Here is a 17,285-nt window from a genome sequence, read left to right as displayed (position 1 = left end):
GAGCTCAGGAGAAACTGGGAGAGGAGCTCAAAACACTGGTAGATGAAACACATCAGCCTTTGGATAGAGGCTACAATGAGCTTTTCAGATGTATGGCAGAAATGAGGACAGAAATTGAAAGTTTACGTCAGCAACTTGAGAAGGAAGCTACGACCTCAGCATCGATCGACGCACCACGTGCAACATCGATCGACGTCAGTCTTCCTACAGCTCAGATCCTTGCAGAACCGCGATGTTCAACACAACACAGGGATGAATGGGAAGTCTCATACATCGACACGAGGATAAACGACGTTTACTGCCCTCTCAACAACAACGTGGACTGGCTAAGCACTAAAATCGAGCTACTACAGCAAGATCTGGACACCATTCGCAAGAAGGACCAACATCCAGCCACATCGATCGACATGTGCACCTTCACATCGCTCGACGCCAAAGTCTCAGCAATGAATGAGAGGCTGAGGACTTACGAGGATATGCATGACCGTTTTATATCACCAGTCATGATAGATTTAAACAAATTGTCTAGTCAATTACTTGATGCCCAAAAGGATATTGAGAACATTACTAATCAAAGTTTTTTGCAGGAAAAATCAGCATCGATCGACAGGCTAAGAGGACCCTGGATCGATGGCAAGAAACCTGTGGAGTTACTTCCTTACACAGCAGCAGAGGTTGACAAGATCACATCCAAGATCTACACTGCTCTAGACACCATGGAGGAACGACTTGACAAACGCTGCGATGACATCTACTTTCCATTCGACAACAAAATCAGTGGACTAGACAACCACGCAGAATGGCTACAGAAAGAAGTCAAAGCCATTCAGAGGCAACTCGCAGCTCAACATCAGATATCAGCATCGATCGACAGGACAAAAGCAAAATCGATCGACGGCAACTCACCGAGATCGACCAACAAACACATAATCGCATCGATCGACGCCGAGTCTATACCAATCGGCGAGCAGCTGATACACAAGACAGTAGAGTCAATGCAAAAGGAACTGACAGATCTTTCAGCATACGCCTATGACAACATAGGCTGGCACCAGGTCAGCATTGACAACATTCAAGAAAGGCTACAGAACATCTCCAATGTACTTGGGAAGATGGATGACAAATGGACAAGAAATGATGAGGCCACAAGAAGTTTCATTGCATCTTGGTCCAGAATGCGCAGAGATGACGTGGATGCTTGCTTTCCAACAAGCAGCTGCTTCTCCACCCAATAGCCAATCACTACCACAGTCAAGCTAAATGACTATAACCAAGCGCTGAGTGGGAGGCAACCCACTATTAGGTATTTTACTTCGGTTTTATTAGCTAGCATTTATTTTTTTCGTTTTATCTCTTTCAGATTTAGGAGAACCAAGTAGGAGGACTTGAATATCGACCGACGACGAGACGTCGACATCGTTCGACATAGGCAACCACACGACGATCGATGTAACACTTACCCATCGATCGATATTTAATCTGGTCAGATGTATCTTACCTACTTGTTACATTTCGTACATCATACACATTTCATCATAACTCCGGCTGAGTTACACTGGGACAGTGTAATTTAAGTCTGGGGGGAGATTTACTGATATAATTTATTTTATTCTTACGTAAAAAGGAATTTCAAATAAATTATGCTTAGCTATCGAAAATAGAGACTATAATCTTATATTGATTTTAACATGAATATCTAACCAATCTTTAGCACCATTTTTTATTTACTGATTGCAGATAGCACTAAAGTTGCTAAAGCAGATCAACCTATCAACTACACATTTTCCTTGAACCGTATGAAGTAACCAAAGCTGATTTCCAACACTAAACCTGATATAACCGCTTGTCTTGGGGCTTGGTATACATGGGATCGGATTCTTCAGACAGGTCTGGAAGGTAACGCCTGGTTTATATTATTTATCACATTTTCTCTCTCTAGATTTTGACCCTAGATTAGTTCTATTTAAAAAAAAATATATATATATATATATATATATATATAAAAATAAGTAAGATCTATTGTTTAATTAGGATGAGTCTGAACAGGACTTGGTGGCTAAAACCATTAAGGCTTGATTTATAAAGACTCAAATAAAAGAGTTCGAAACGGGACTTGGAGGCGGTAGTCTTCAAGGCTCGCTTTCGCAAAGAACTCTTGGATATAGGTCAAAAAGAAGTGAACAGAACTTGGTGGCAACCACCATTAAGTTTTGATTCATGGAAGTCTGCCCAATCTTGGTCACTGATCCTGCAATGGAAGCAGACTTTGACTCGAGAGAGAAATTTAGAGAGAGAAAAACTAGGAACTAACTTTTACCTGCAGCTCCAGATACCTGTCTGAAATCCTTGCATCCTGTGATCGATACTCCCAAGGTAAAGCATTCACTTTATATTTATGCTAAGAAATGAAATCAGTAGAGGGGATGTCAGACGTGAATTGATGAGTTGTGTTATGTTAGAAATGGTTGCTAAGCTAGGATATTGCATAGTGTGCTTTTGTGATTAGGACTTTTTAAATGTGGTTGCAAAATTGTTGAGGAAAGATTTCTATGTTTTTAAAATCTTAAGTTCCCAAATATTTTCAAACCTCTTTCAGAGAGACTGCATGTATGTTTTGCTTGAGGACAAGCAAAAGGGTAAGTCTGAGGGAGTTGATATACCTTGGATTTGAACCATTTTTATCCATGGTATATTATTATTTTACTATATATATATCTATGTTTTCTACTCTTCTAGGTATGTTTTCAGGTTCAGGTGCATTTTGGAGTAAAGCTATGACTTTGGAGCATTTTGGAGAATAAATGACATTTCACCCGAGCTGACCACTTAGAGGTCGACGAGAGGAAGAATAATCGATCGATGCGCATCAGTGCTGACGATCGATATCAGGAAATGCCTCGACAGATGATGATTAATATCGATCGATGTACACAAGTACCATCGATCGATGTCGAGACAACAGACGCGAAATTTTGGATTCAGCAGACTTAAAGACCAAGGCCAAGCCAAATTACCAAAATACCCTGACGAGTTTTTAACCTAGTAGAATATATACTGCCTAAGTGTTTGACGGCAGGGAGAGCTTTTCTTTTCTAGACCTAGTTTTGTTACAAGTTTCATTTGGAGAGAAGATCACTTGTGATTGGAACTCCTTGTTTCATTTTCTTATCATCTATTCTATGAGTTTCTATTTATCTATTGATATGAATTGCTTTTGCTATGTCTGAGTAGTTCAACTGTTAGATCCAGGGTTCGGATAGGTTTGTGGGATTAGCCCCAAACTATAGATCTGCCTTGTTGTGATATTCATGATAGATTTGTATTCATTGCTTGTTTTAGCCTAGCTAACTAGAACTTGATCATAGGATTGCATATTCAAGCACCCTTGTTATCCCATCCTGACATCTATCTATCATATTAGGATTGCTAGAGAGGGCTAACCGCCAATTTAGAATCTTAGTAGGGCATTTCATATTCGCGCATAGGCCTGGCTAGAACCCGTCGATCGATGTCCTCAACTGACAATCGATCGATGTTGGCAAAAGTGTATCGGTCGACGTCTTAATAGACTATAGATCGACACTCTCTTGTGTCTGTATCTAACTGGTGAGTCACAAGATCTATTCTGTTAACCAGTGGTACATGCGACAGCTGATCACTGAGTTAAGCGAATGAGCTCTAATATATCATGCATGCAACAGTTAGGCATCTATAGGAATTATAATCTCCAACACCTGAATAGTGGCCATGCATCTAATATCATTTCCAACCTAAGTTACATTTATCATTTACTCGCTAGTTACTATTGCTATTTTATTTAAAACATTACAACCTTTAGAATTAATAAACACTAGATTTAATTGTTCCCTTGCTCCTTGTGGATTTGATCCCTAAGTACTACATCTGAACCTCTTTTGATGAGAGTAACACTCCTTAGGGTAATTTGAGTGGTATCAAAGTGGTCCAAGAGTTTGAGGATATCTTTGCACCACTAAAGGAATTACCTCCACCTCGGAGTAATCCCTTTATCATTACTTTGGAGCCTGAAGCAAAACCTATAGCTAAGGCACCATATCGGATGGCACCTGCGGAGTTGGCCGAGCTAAAGAAACAATTGGAAGATCTATTGGAAAAGGGATTCATCCGGTCAAGCGAAGACCTTGGGGAGCTCCTGTGCTATTTGTGAAGAAGAAGGACGGAAGTATGAGGCTGTGTATCGATTATCGTGGTATCAACAACATCACGATAAAAGATAAGTATCCTCTTCCGAGGATAGACGAGTTATTAAACCAACTAAAGGGAGCTAGTTGGTTTTCGAAGATTGATTTGGCATCAGGGTATCATCAAATTCCTATTGCCAAGTCAGACATTATGAAGACGGCGTTTTGGACGAGGTATGGGCAGTACCAGTTTGTAGTTATGCCCTTTGGTCTCACAAACGCACCTGCGGCTTTCATGCGCTTGATGAATGAAGTGTTTCACGACTACCTTGATAAGTTCGTGATCATTTTCATTGACGACATTCTGGTGTATTCGAGAAGTAAGGAGGAGCACAACGAGCATCTGAGACTTGTTATGGAGATGTTACGGAATCAGAAGCTATTTGCCAAGTTCAGCAAGTGCTCGTTTTGGAAGAAAGAGATAGGATTTCTGGGTCACATAGTATCAGGAGAGGGCGTGGCTGCTGATCCAAAAAAGGTCCAAGCCATACGAGAATGGCCTCGACCTACCACTGTGACAGAAGTGAGGAGTTTTCTTGGACTTGCGGGCTATTATCGGAAGTTTGTTAAGGACTTTTCCTCCATTGCAAAGCCTTTAACTAAACTTACCGGTAAAGGAGTTCCTTTCTTATGGGTGGAAGAAACCGAGAAGGCATTCAAGAAGTTGAAGGAAGCTCTCACGACCGCGCCTGTGTTAGCTTTGCCCGAGCAAGGTAAACCTTACACGGTTTACACAGATGCTTCACGAGTTGGGTTAGGTTGTGTTCTTATGCAAGATGGGCGAGTCATCGCGTATGCCTCGCAACAACTACGGAAGCATGAGGATAATTACAGTACACATGACTTGTAGTTAGCGGCTGTGGTGTTCGCTTTGCGAATTTGGAGATCCTACTTGTATGGAAAAGAAGTGGAGGTATACACGGACCATCAAAGTCTTAAATACCTCTTCACTCAGCCAGATCTCAACCTGCGCCAGCGTTGGTGGATGGAGTTTGTGGCAGACTACGACATACGGATTCGCTACCATCCTGGTAAAGAGAATGTTGTTGTGGACGCCTTAAGTCGAAGAAAGTTGGACTCAGATTTAGAAAAAGAAGTGGAGCTGTTGAACCAGGAGTTGAAACAAGTGAAGTTGGTCGTTTTGGAAGGGCAGACAAGCGAGCCATTGGGACTTCAAGCGGTGAATCAGGCCAGCTTGATTCAGAGAATTCGAGAAGAACAACTAAAGGATGAAAAGTTATTGAAAATCGCTGAGGAACTCAGAGGACAAGGCTGGCCAAATAGTGCGGGATACTAGATGGCGGAGGACGGAACCTTGCTAATTAATGGGAGAATCACGGTTCCTAAAGGACAAGGGCTGAGAGATGAGATACTAAGGATTGCACATCATTCTTTACTTAGTATCCATCCTGGAAGTTCGAAGATGTACCGAGACGTGAGAAGATACTATCATTGGCCAGGCATGAAGAGATCAGTAGCGCAATGGGTTGCTCAGTGTGCAACTTGTCAACAACTCAAGGTCGAGCATCAAGTACCAGGAGGATTGTTACAAAGTCTTCCGATACCTCAATGGAAATGGGACTCGATTTCCATGGATTTCATTACCGGATTACCCACTGCTCCAGGTAGATCGAACAACTCGATATGGGTGATTGTGGATAGGTTAACCAAGGTTACACACTTGTTTCCTATGCGGGACACTGATAAAGTTGAAGTGTTGGCCGAGCTATACATCGACCAAATCGTGAAGTTACATGGTGTACCCTCAGACATCGTCTCAGATCGCGATCCAAGGTTCACAGCATCATTCTGGGAAGCATTGCAAGAAGCCTTGGGAACTAAACTGTACAGAAGCACGGTGTTCCACCCAGAAACAGATGGCCAAACAGAGAGAACCATTCGGACCATCGAGGACATTCTTCGGATGTGTATTCTCGATTGGGCAGGAACTTGGGAGAAGCATTTACCGTTGGTTGAGTTCTCGTATAACAACAGTCATCATTCGAGCATAGGAATGTCACCTTATGAAGCTTTATACGGAAGGCCATGCAAGACGCCTATGTGTTGGACGGAAGTGGGCGAAAGAAGAATGTTTGGGTCACCTATTGTTCAGGAGAACATGATTAAGCTGGAGACGATTCAGGCCAACATGAAGAAGGCTCAAGACCGTCAGAAGAAGTACGCAGACCAGTCAAGAAGAGAGGTAACTTTCGAGATAGGAGATTGGGTCTATTTGAAAGTTACTGCACAGAAAGGGAAGGACAAATTTGGCAAGGTCGGGAAACTTGCGATCAGGTTCATTGGTCCATACAAGATCATCGGAAAAGTTGGTGAGGTAGCTTACCGATTGGATCAGCCAACAGATATGCATCTACATCCAGTATTCCATGTTTCCATGCTTCGGAAACATATACGGGATCCAAGTGCTGTTGAGCCCGAGAGAATCCGGAAGGACCAATCAGATTAGGAGAACGGCGTATTCGGAAGCTCAAAAATCGTGAGATTGCTCAAGTACAAGTATTCTGGGGAAGACAAAACAGGATTCATGTTACTTGGGAGGATGAAGCGAGATTTAAAACCGATCACCCGGAGTTTTTCCGAGAGGACGTTGTAATGGAAGAAGGAGGCCCCTCAGAGCCTTAGAATTTGAGGACGAATTCTGTGAACGGGGGGAGAATGTAGAAACCCTTAACAAAAAAAAAAAAAAAACAAAAAAAGAATGGTCGAGTATCCTTTGGGTGGTCGAGTCGCGGACGATCAGATTGTTCTTGTCTAAACCATGAGTCAAGTATGCCACTAGACAATGGTCAGACAATGTAGTAGATTGATTCAAATGATGTTTGAAGCAAGACACTTTAGGAAGCACAACAGGAAGACCGAAAATTGGGCGAAAACCCTAAATTTCGGTATTACGAAATTTTTCGAAGAAGCCGAAAGCTCGGTAAATATTTTTCCTCAAGATCAGAGTCCTATTATGGTTTATTAAAAATACTCAGGCCATCAGAACGGGAGTCGAAAAATATTTGGGATTGATCGCGGGACGAAAATTCCCCGGAAAGGCCGAAATCGGCCAAATCGATCGAGAAGCTCGAGGTGGCTTGATGTGTATGTGTTTAGGACGTGGTGTCAGGCTCTTGACAGTGTGTGTGTCAAGGGAAGCAGGAGGTGTTGCAATACATGCCACCTGTACATGCAAGTAGTCATGTGGAGTACGAGGTGGAACGGCCAAGCACGAGGTGTTGCGATGCATGCGACCGAAGCATGCGGCCAGCCATGTGTGAGATGGGGTGTCGATCTGCATGCACTTCAGTCATGCAACAGGCCATCTGGACGTGGGTGTGTCATCCTGCATGAGACTGAGGCATGCAGGCAGCCATGTGGAGCACGAGGTGGAACGGCCAAGCACGAGGTATCGCGATGCATGCGACCGGGCCATGCGGCCAGACATGTGGAGGACGTGGTGTCAGCTTGCATGTGAGCAGGCCATGCATCCAGACAGGTAGATGGTGTGGTGTCACCTTGCATGTGAGCAGGCCATACTGAAGGACAAGTGGAGCACGAGGTGCCGCCGCGCATGCTTCCGGAGCCATGCGAAGCGACACACGGGCTGCCACACGGCTTGCTCCTGATTGGTTGCTGATTCCTATAAATAGACCACGACCCCCTCTCATTTCACCCATCCAGAACACATCAAACCTACTTCAAAACATAAAGAGAAAGCAAAGAAAGAAAATTCGAGTTTCGATAGTTTTCGAGCGATTTAGGCAGTTTTCGAGAACAGTTACTCTGCCGATTTTGAGTCAGCACTTGGAGAAGGTTCTGTTCAAGTGAAGAGAGATCAGTTCTAGTGGAGACCAGTTCAAGTGGAGATCAGTCCAGGCGTGGGTCTACTTGTGAAGGTCGGGGAAGGGTTCGGAACGCAGAAGTCGGGTTTGGGGTCAAGGCCACGGTCAACTAAAAACTGTGAGTTATAATCAATTGATTGCTGAGTTGTTTTTATGCAGGGTCCCGTTACTTAGAAGTTGGATCATGGCAGGAGGCCAGGTCTAACTGAGTAACGGTTTGAGTAGTTAATAATTGAGGTTATGTTGATTAAGTTGATAGCATGCTTAGTTATTGCTTGAGAACCGTAGTAGCATGCTAATGGTTAAGTTGATTGGTTAGTCAGCGAATGCTTAGATGATATCGCTAAGTTGTGGATAGTTAGGTATTCTGGAATTAGTCTTTATGCTAGATTCTAGAATATGATTGATTGTGTTAATTTGCGATTAATACTAGGAACTTTGTGTTATTTTACCGGGTTTAGTATTAATCATATATTGGCCATAGAGCATTTGTGTAACCCACAATGCTAGGCATGTTTGAAGTTGAATGTGTTTATCGTGTGGTAATTAATACTAGGAACCTTGTGTTATTTTTACCGGGTTTAGTATTAATCATATATTGGCCGATAGCATTTGTGTAACCCACAATGCTAGGCATATTGGGGTGAGTTAGTGTTCCTTCAGACCTCGTACCCGGCGGGTTCAAGGAAAACCCTTATTCGCTGGATCGGGAAGACTCAGATAGACGGGGTCATGGCCTATGGCTGAGTGATTACACGACGGTGTAATGTGGCAGTGACCCGAAGGACTGTGGGCTGTCGCGCGGTGACCCAAAGGACAGGGGGCCGCGGTCGGTTGAAAGTTCCTTCTTCTGGCCTTTGTGGTAGGAAGATAGGATATTGCCGATAGTGAAGGAGGAACATAACGTCACCAGGGCCCGAGTTTAATATATATATATATATTATATCGTGTTTTGGGTTGTTAAACCCTGGTTTAAATCGAGTTTGAGTTTGGTGATGAGCTAGTAATTAGCATAATGCTAGTTATCTTGCTATCTTTTACCGCTGCGTATTTCAGATATTGCTTATTGTTATTGAATTGTGTTGTTAGGTGAACCTCTCGCTTTAGATTGTTTGGGGTGGGATAGCGAGGGGTTGTATTTGTTAGTTGGGGATTGTAACTCGCTGAGTAATGCTGGATTACTCACTCCTCACTCGTTGTTGTTTTCAGGTGACCAGTAGTGAGCTTGTAGAAGGCGCGGGAGGCTAGGCTGGCTGGTGTAGATTTGCATCTTTTTGCTTAAGACGCTTTTAGACTATAAGTATGTACTTTCGCTTTCTTTGCATGCCACCACTTGTATAATATTTTGTGTATTGTAAACCAGATATTATATAAAATAAATAAAGTGAATGTTTGTGCAAATGCCTTGTTGTTCTGATATTAGCTTGTCCGAGCTAACACAACGTCAGATTAGAGTACGGGTTGAGAAGCCTTAGGCTTTGGTCTGACGGGACGTGTTAGTGGGTGGCCTGGCCTAGTTACGAATTGCACTTTTTGTAACTTTGGCTGGATTGCCCGTTAACCCGTCTTGTAGCGCTCCTGAACCTTGGTAGACGGTCGGGCCGTCGGTCATGTTCTTGTTTGATTGTTGGCCGGTGGTTCGACCTATGCCTAGAACGGTTCGGGGGTGTTACAGATACACCTTCGCCAACGTCGATCGATAGTCAGTTGAGGAAATCGATCGACGGGTTCTAGCCAGGCCTATGCGCGAGTATGATATACCCTATTAAGATACTAAATTGGCGGTTAGCCCTCTCTAGCAGTCCTAATATGATAGATAGATGTCAGGATGGGATAACAAGGGTGCTTGAGTATGCAATCCTATGATCAAGTTCTAGTTAGCAAGGCTAAAACAAGCAACGAATACAAATCTATCATGAATATCACAACAAGGCAGATCTATAGTTTGGGGCAAATCCCACAAACCTATCTGAATCCTGGATCTAATAATTGAACTACTCAGACATAGCAAATCAATTCATAATGTTGGGGTCAAAATCGGTAACGACGAAATCAATGTCTGAAAGTCCGTAAAAATCGTCATGAACATTTTTACGAAAAATAATCCTCGTAAAGATATCTTTACGAAGAGCCTTGCGGTAAAATCTTGTTCAAATCTCAATCGAACCACTAAATACGATTGTCCGAAGGCAACAGACATGTATCCAAATCGGCCGCGGACAAGCTCGAGTATGGCAATCGGACCGCAGACAAGCCAAGCTCGATCGATACGCGGCGACCAAGCATGCACACAGCTCGGTCGCTACGTAGCGACCAAGCGTCCGTCCCACTCGGTCACTACGTAGCGACCGAGCTCTTCCGAAATGTCGATACGACACCAGTCCATGCATTCTCGTCTATCCTTCAACGCTATTTCCCGAAGACCGTAGCGAACTCAGTTCATGTTTTCCGCCATTCTAAATCATCGATCAAACTTTGCGGTAAAAACCGCGGAAAGTCTGTTCTTTATGAAAAGAAGTCGCAATAGACGTTTCGAGTCGGAATACGTCCCAAAGGGACCTAAGACACGACTCAAGGCCCATCTTACGATTTCTTAACCAAAAACCTGTAAACCGTAGGACGGTTTATGCTTGGTTCACAAGAGAAGATAAATGTCAAGTTTCCGCGGATAAATACGGAATTTTGAAGATAATTACGAAGATCGGAAAAAATGGAATATCTCCATTTTATGCTATGACGGCTTAAGGGCAGAAGAGTAATAGCGTAAACCGACATTGGAGCGAGTATATAAGGAGTCCTAGGCGAGAGGTATGGAGAGAGAGACAATTTTTAGACTCGGAATTCTTTGCACTTAGAAACTTTAGGCTTTATTCTCGACAAGTTCGGTTTCTATGTCTGGCACTCAATTACTAGACGAACTCGCCCAGGCAGTTCGATCTCTTGTCCAGCTCAATCAATTGAACTACGTTCGGCTTGATCCTCGAAAGTGGTGCGTAGGCAGCCTTTAACAAGGTTCAATCCGAAATCAATCAAAAACCTTTTCTGTATATTTTTCGTCTTTTGTTATCGAGCTGCGACTCAATTAGGTTTGAGCTATTAGGCCGCTAGAACTAAGTAACTCGATGACAGCCTTTGCAGCCAAAGCTTTTATGACCTCGTGTAATGATCGCAACGCTCTTACGCGGACTCGAAATAAGATCTACTGTTTTTTCTAAACTCGTTTGTTATCTTTTCATGATTTTCGCATATATTTGGTCACTTGTCGTTGGCTCTCGCAGAGATCCGGGACCTCTGGGATATTAGGGTTTTCCTAGTTTCCCAATTTAAACGGAAATCGACAGTGCGAATTTCGGTTCTCACAGTTTGGCGCTAGAAGGAGGGGGGGTTACGGATTACTCTTACTCATGGCCACAAAACGCTTGATCGAAACAATGTCTGGATATATGAAAGACAAACTCGCAGCACTGACTGCTCCTATGGTTAACGCTTACGCAAACGCCGTACTGTTCAGCAAAATCGAAAACTTAGTCGCGACCTTCCGCGACATGAAGAGCACTAAAACAAGCTCGTGATTTCTCTTTGTAAACATAAAGGGAAACGATAAATCTTATCAAACCCCGTAAGTTTGGCTCATTACCGAACAAAAGAAATCTCGATGCGTAAGGGTTTTTACCAAAACACGTTTTCCGAAAACATTTCGGAAAGATAAAACTTGTTCTCCCAAAAACCGTTGAAAAACCCCTAGGTTAAACGCGGAAAAAAGAAACACAACAAAACGATTACACAGCTCGGTCGCTACGTAGCGACCGAGCACGCACACTGCTCGGTCGCTACGTAGCGACCGAGAACGCACACGCTGCTCGGTCGCTACGTAGCGACCGAGCACACACACGGCTCGGTCGCTACGTAGCGACCGAGCACGCACACGCTGCTCGGTCGCTACGTAGCGACCGAGCACACACACTGCTCGGTCGCTACGTAGCGAGCGAGCACGCACACTGCTCGGTCGCTACGTAGAGACCGAGCAGAGCACACACACTGCTCGGTCGCTACGTAGCGACCGAGCACACACACTGCTCGGTCGCTCGTAGCGACCGAGCACGCACACCACTCGGTCGCTACGTAGCGACCGAGCTCAAGCCAACTCTCCACTCGCTACATTGCGACCTGTAAGGCCTCAGAAAGATCCTCCTTTGGGTTCTCTTTTGAATCCTCATCGAAACACTTTTCGTTTCGTCTCAATCGGAATTTCCGTTGAGATTTTACGACGAAAACAAGTAGGACTCTTCTTGGCTTGTTTCCACTCGCTACGTAGCGACCTGTCAGACCGTCAGTCGCTACGTAGCAACCTGTAAGGCCTCAGAAAGGTCCTCCTTTGGGTTCTCTTTTGAATCCTCATCAAAACGCTTTTCATTTCATCTCAATCGGAGTTTCCGTTGAGATTTTACGACGAAAACAAGTAGGACTCTTCTTGGCTTGCTTCCACTCGCTACGTAGCTACCTGTCAGACCGTCAGTCGCTACTTAGCGACCTGTAAGGCCTCAGAAAGGTCCTCCTTTGGGTTCTCTTTTTAATCCTCATCGAAACGCTTTTCGTTTCGTCTCAATCGGAGTTTTCGTTGAGATTTTACGACGAAAACAAGTAGGACTCTTCTTGGCTTGCTTCCACACGCTACGTAGCGACCTGTAAGGCCTCAGAAAGGTCATCCTTTGGGTTCTCTTTTGAATCCTCATCGAAACGCTTTTCGTTTCGTCTCAATCGGAGTTTCCGTTGAGATTTTACGACAAAAACAAGTAGGACTCTTCTTGGCTTGCTTCCACTCGCTACGTAGCGACCTGTCAGACCCCAGCTCGCTACATTGCGACCTTTCAGGCTTCAAAAAGCTCCTCTTTTGTGTTCTCTTTTGAATCCCGATCGAAACGCTTTTCGTTTCGTCTCAATCTGAGTTTCCGTTGAGATTTTACGACGAAAACAAGTAGGACTCTTCTTGGTTTGCTTCCACTCGCTACGTAGCGACCTGTCAGACCCCCAGCTCGCTACATTGCGACCTTTCAGGCTTCAAAAAGTTACTCCTTTGTGTTCTCTTTTGAATCCTGATCGAAACGCTTTTCGTTTCGTCTCAATCGGAGTTTCCGTCGAGATTTTACGACAAAAACAAATAAGACTCGTCTAAACTCCTTCGTTTGCTCCTACTCGCCCTTACCTCCAGCTTTGTAATTCTCCTTCAAGTCTCGATCGAAACATCTCTTGTTTCTATCGGAGTTACCACTGAAACTTTACGAAAAAAAAAAAAAACCGCAAAGACTTGTTTTCTCGCATGGATTCAGATTAATCGTATAAAACGGCAACGGTTAACTTAACATCTTAGCCGCCTTAACTAAACGATTACGTTGAACCTTTTTACAAAACTCGACGTCTTATCTAAGGAGAAGATAACAGTCAAGTTCAGAAGATAAATGTCAAGTTTCAAAGGATAAACACCAATATCAGAAATGGCGAACATACACGAGAAGAGGAAAGGGAAATGAGCAAGCAAAACTGAGAAGACAAAACTGCATCTTCGAGAGAAATAAGGTATTTCCGACTTGAAATTTTTGAAATCAGATTTGGAATTCTCGTAGGAAATTACTTTGAGGCTGCCATAGAACTTTAGGGAACGTAAAACCTAGGCAGATAGTGTAGCGAACTAAGTTTTAAGCGATTTTTCCTGTCTCGATATATTGTTCCATAATTGTTCATCCAGATCTTGCAAACCGATCTAAACTCTCCGAAAGTCGAGAAACGATCGCCACGCATATCAAGCTCGCTTCCTAAAGAGTGAAAAAAGTTAGAGACATGAACGTCATCTTAAAACCGATTCATTTCTGGCAATTTTCTCGGAACCGACATATCCCAAGTCGTCAACGTGGAAACAACCAAATCACAGTTCAAGCGTCGTCTATAAATCGTCCTGAATTATCGATCATTCCAAACATCAGAAGAAGAAACGTACACAACCCTTCAAAGTATCGGTTCAACCGTTTTCTATCGTAAAAAAAGGGGGGGGGAGTAGGTACGTATACTATACTTGTATACTACCAAATTTCAAAAACTTCTGCAAATCGTCAAGAATAGGCAAACGACAATCTTAATATTCGTCTAAACGCTAGCAACATATCCAGATGATCATGAACATAATCTCAAAAACTATACATCATTTCTTGTCGCAATCATGCGTACAGAAAACTTGTACCAATATCAAACTGAAACTCGACGATTAGCCAAAGTATTGAAGCCTTTTCCGGCTTCAGAAAGCCAGTTTCGTTTTAAAATTTTTTACGAGAAATCTTCAATCACCAAAACATTTCTTTCAGTTTCCGTTGTACCAAGCAAGTCACGGAAAAGCATCGAAAACATTTGCGACGAAGAAAACTCGAGAATAAATGTAGCATCGTACACATTAAAAGGAGCACTTCCCTCCCGATGTTTAGCTAGATCCACCTCTGGTTGACCAATTCGTTCAAGAAACGAATGTGTCATGAGAATCCTCTCAAAAAACCTATGAAAAACGTTATACGACTAGATCGTATTGAAATAAACTTCGGTAACACTCCATGAGTAACTCCAAGCAACTTTCGCCTAAGATCAAAATCACAGCATAAACGTTTCTCGTAAAAACCGCAGAAACAACTCTACTTTGACATATGTATACATATCACTGATTTACAACCTTCGTAAAACTGGTTATATGATAGGGAAGTTTACTAAAATGACATAAATTAGTTGTGTTATTACTAGAATGACTCATATATTTTGAAAATTATTAGAATATTTTTCTGGTCGAAATTACCCTTGTCTTTAGTTATAACAAAAAAAAATTATTACCAAAGTGCCCTTAACATTTAATCGACGGCAGATTTATTTTCAAAAAAATAAATCTGTCGAATAATAAGTCTGTTTATAAAATCTGTTTAGAAAAAAAAATCTACCGTTAAGGTGGTGTCAGACTTTCTTAGAAACGTCAGATTTGTTTTCACGGTAGAGTTAATTGTCCGATTTGAATAGAAAACATATTTTTAAGAATATGTCTGTCCAATGATAGCAGATTTGTTATAAGTGGTAGATTTTTGTGGTCAACTTATTTTTTTATGTACCGACTTATTTTCTTATGTTCAATTTATTTTCTTATGGCAGAGTTATATATCCGACTTAAAATTGTTGGTAGACTTTTTGTTTATGTGGTGGCAGATTTTTTAATTTATGTTGTGACAGATTTATCAACCGAAATCTGGGTTTATGTAAACCAGATTCAAAATAATGTTTGATTAAACCTGGTTTATATTAATTTCAAATCTGGTTTATTTCTGTGGAGACTCCGCAACACTTCATGAGCAACTATCCAAAAGAAACCAGGGGGAAAGTGAACTGAGAGCTCAATACAATCATCATCAGACCTATGTTGAGACATCCTAAACCTCATAAAAGGTTCCCATTTTGATTTTACTTAAATATTCCAAGAACTGCCAATGATGTAGCTGATAAACTAGCTAAAAAGGGTAGAATGAAAAACTCTGTCTATGTAATAAAGTGGAACTCTTGTATGTTTTAACTTATGGAATGAATCAAGTAAAATATTGACAGAAAAAGATCAACAAGTAAAATATATTTTTTATATAGAGAATTCCTTGCGTTTCTATTGTGTCTTGGTTCCTATCGTATTTAGTTCTTACAATTTCATATTTGGTTAATAACCACATATAGACATTGCGTCACTTCCCACTTTATTTAGTGATATCATATGCCCATAAAATTTTAATATCATTCTGAGAAAAAAAAAACAAAACAATGGAGGTGTTTCAAGCAAGAAACTGAACTGTGCATGAAAGATCTTTATAACCTACAAAAATTTGTCTGAAATCACAAAACAAAGGTTTTTCAGAAGTAAAATGTTCAGTAAATGGCCAAATCTTCAAGCCTGCTTCCTCTCCTTGGGACCAGACTTGGCGACTCTGAGGCCTTTTCTGATCACGCTGAGCCTAGCAAGTGTTGTCATCTTCAAATCAGGTTTAATACCTGGTTGGCAACAGTTTTGGCCATCATAGGGAACTCCTTGAGGACAGACTTGTTAACATAGAGCTTAAGCTTGCTTTGTTTCTTTGTCTTGGTGGTTTCAAGTACCACACCTTTCTCCTTGTCAGCTACCTGAATGGTTGTCACCGTCTTCCTGTTCCCCAAACCCGAAATCAAAGCAAAAAGATCCAACCGTTAATCACATGTAAACCAACAAAATTCAAAGCAAAAAATCCAAACTTTAGACTGTGCACTACCTAAACGCAGTAACTTGTGTCCGTAAACAACATTCTATCCAACGGATTAACAAGAATTTAGAGGAAAAAAAAAGAATTGTGTCATTACCAGAGTGCTTGTAAGAGTTGAGTTTGCAGAGGTTGTTGCTCTCTTTGCTAAATTAAACCTTGGCAATGAGTAAATGGCAATTATTAAACACAATCCTTCACAAATCTCACGTTTTTTAAATTTAACAGATTTGAAAGTCGAAGGTTAGATGAAATTGGAAATCAGGGTTCCAAAATTTCAACGTGCAATTAATTAATCTATGATAATAACAACTCTAATAGCATAGATTAAAGACTCACAGATTAGAGTAACTTGCAACTGAAGCCGGATGTGACTGTGGCGAAATCGATTTCGAGTTTGTCGAGTAAGAAAGAGATGAAGGTGAATTATCGTGGAGGATGCCGGAGACAAATTCGAATTACGGTAGAGGTGACGGAGACAAAGCCGGTTGTGAGGGAAAAGGGACCATCGGAGATGGAGGTGACGGAGACGACGAAGAGAGCGTTTGGTGAAAGAAACCCGACAAAGTGTTTGCGTTTTTTTTTGTTCCTTTCATAATATTAAAATGTATTTATTTTTTCTAATTAGGGTTTATTTTACTGATGGCAAAACCGTAAGTTTGCATGTTTCAAAAGTTAGTGTAGTAATTTCAAAATTATATGAGTTAGTCTAGTCATTTTATGATTAATTAGAGTCATTTTAAGTAATTTCTCTATATGATATGATAAATTATCGTATAGCCCACAGTCGGAAAGCATATGATAAATTCTTCGTAACGAAACAAAGTCCTAACAATCAAACGGTTAACAGAAAATCTAAACTTTTCGACAATCGACCAAGTTCGATCCATTCCACAATTCACTTTAAGCCCGCTATGTTTTACCCA

At 41.9% G+C, this 17,285-nt stretch overlaps 1 long non-coding RNA gene across 1 annotated transcript; it reads right to left on the bottom strand.

Annotated features, from left to right (window-relative positions):
• Window positions 1-15,843: 15,843 nt before the first annotated feature.
• LOC125576209 lies at window positions 15,844-16,954 on the bottom strand. Its single transcript, XR_007314603.1, has 3 exons — window positions 16,699-16,954; window positions 16,460-16,517; window positions 15,844-16,268 (listed from the first exon to the last, which is right to left on the bottom strand). It is a non-coding gene; the product is annotated as an uncharacterized LOC125576209 (long non-coding RNA).
• Between the last annotated feature and the right edge of the window lie 331 nt (window positions 16,955-17,285).

Source organism: Brassica napus, chromosome A7, assembly GCF_020379485.1.
Source record: "Brassica napus cultivar Da-Ae chromosome A7, Da-Ae, whole genome shotgun sequence".
Classification (NCBI taxonomy): Eukaryota; Viridiplantae; Streptophyta; class Magnoliopsida; order Brassicales; family Brassicaceae; genus Brassica; species Brassica napus.
This window is presented reverse-complemented; position numbering and strand designations above follow the sequence as displayed.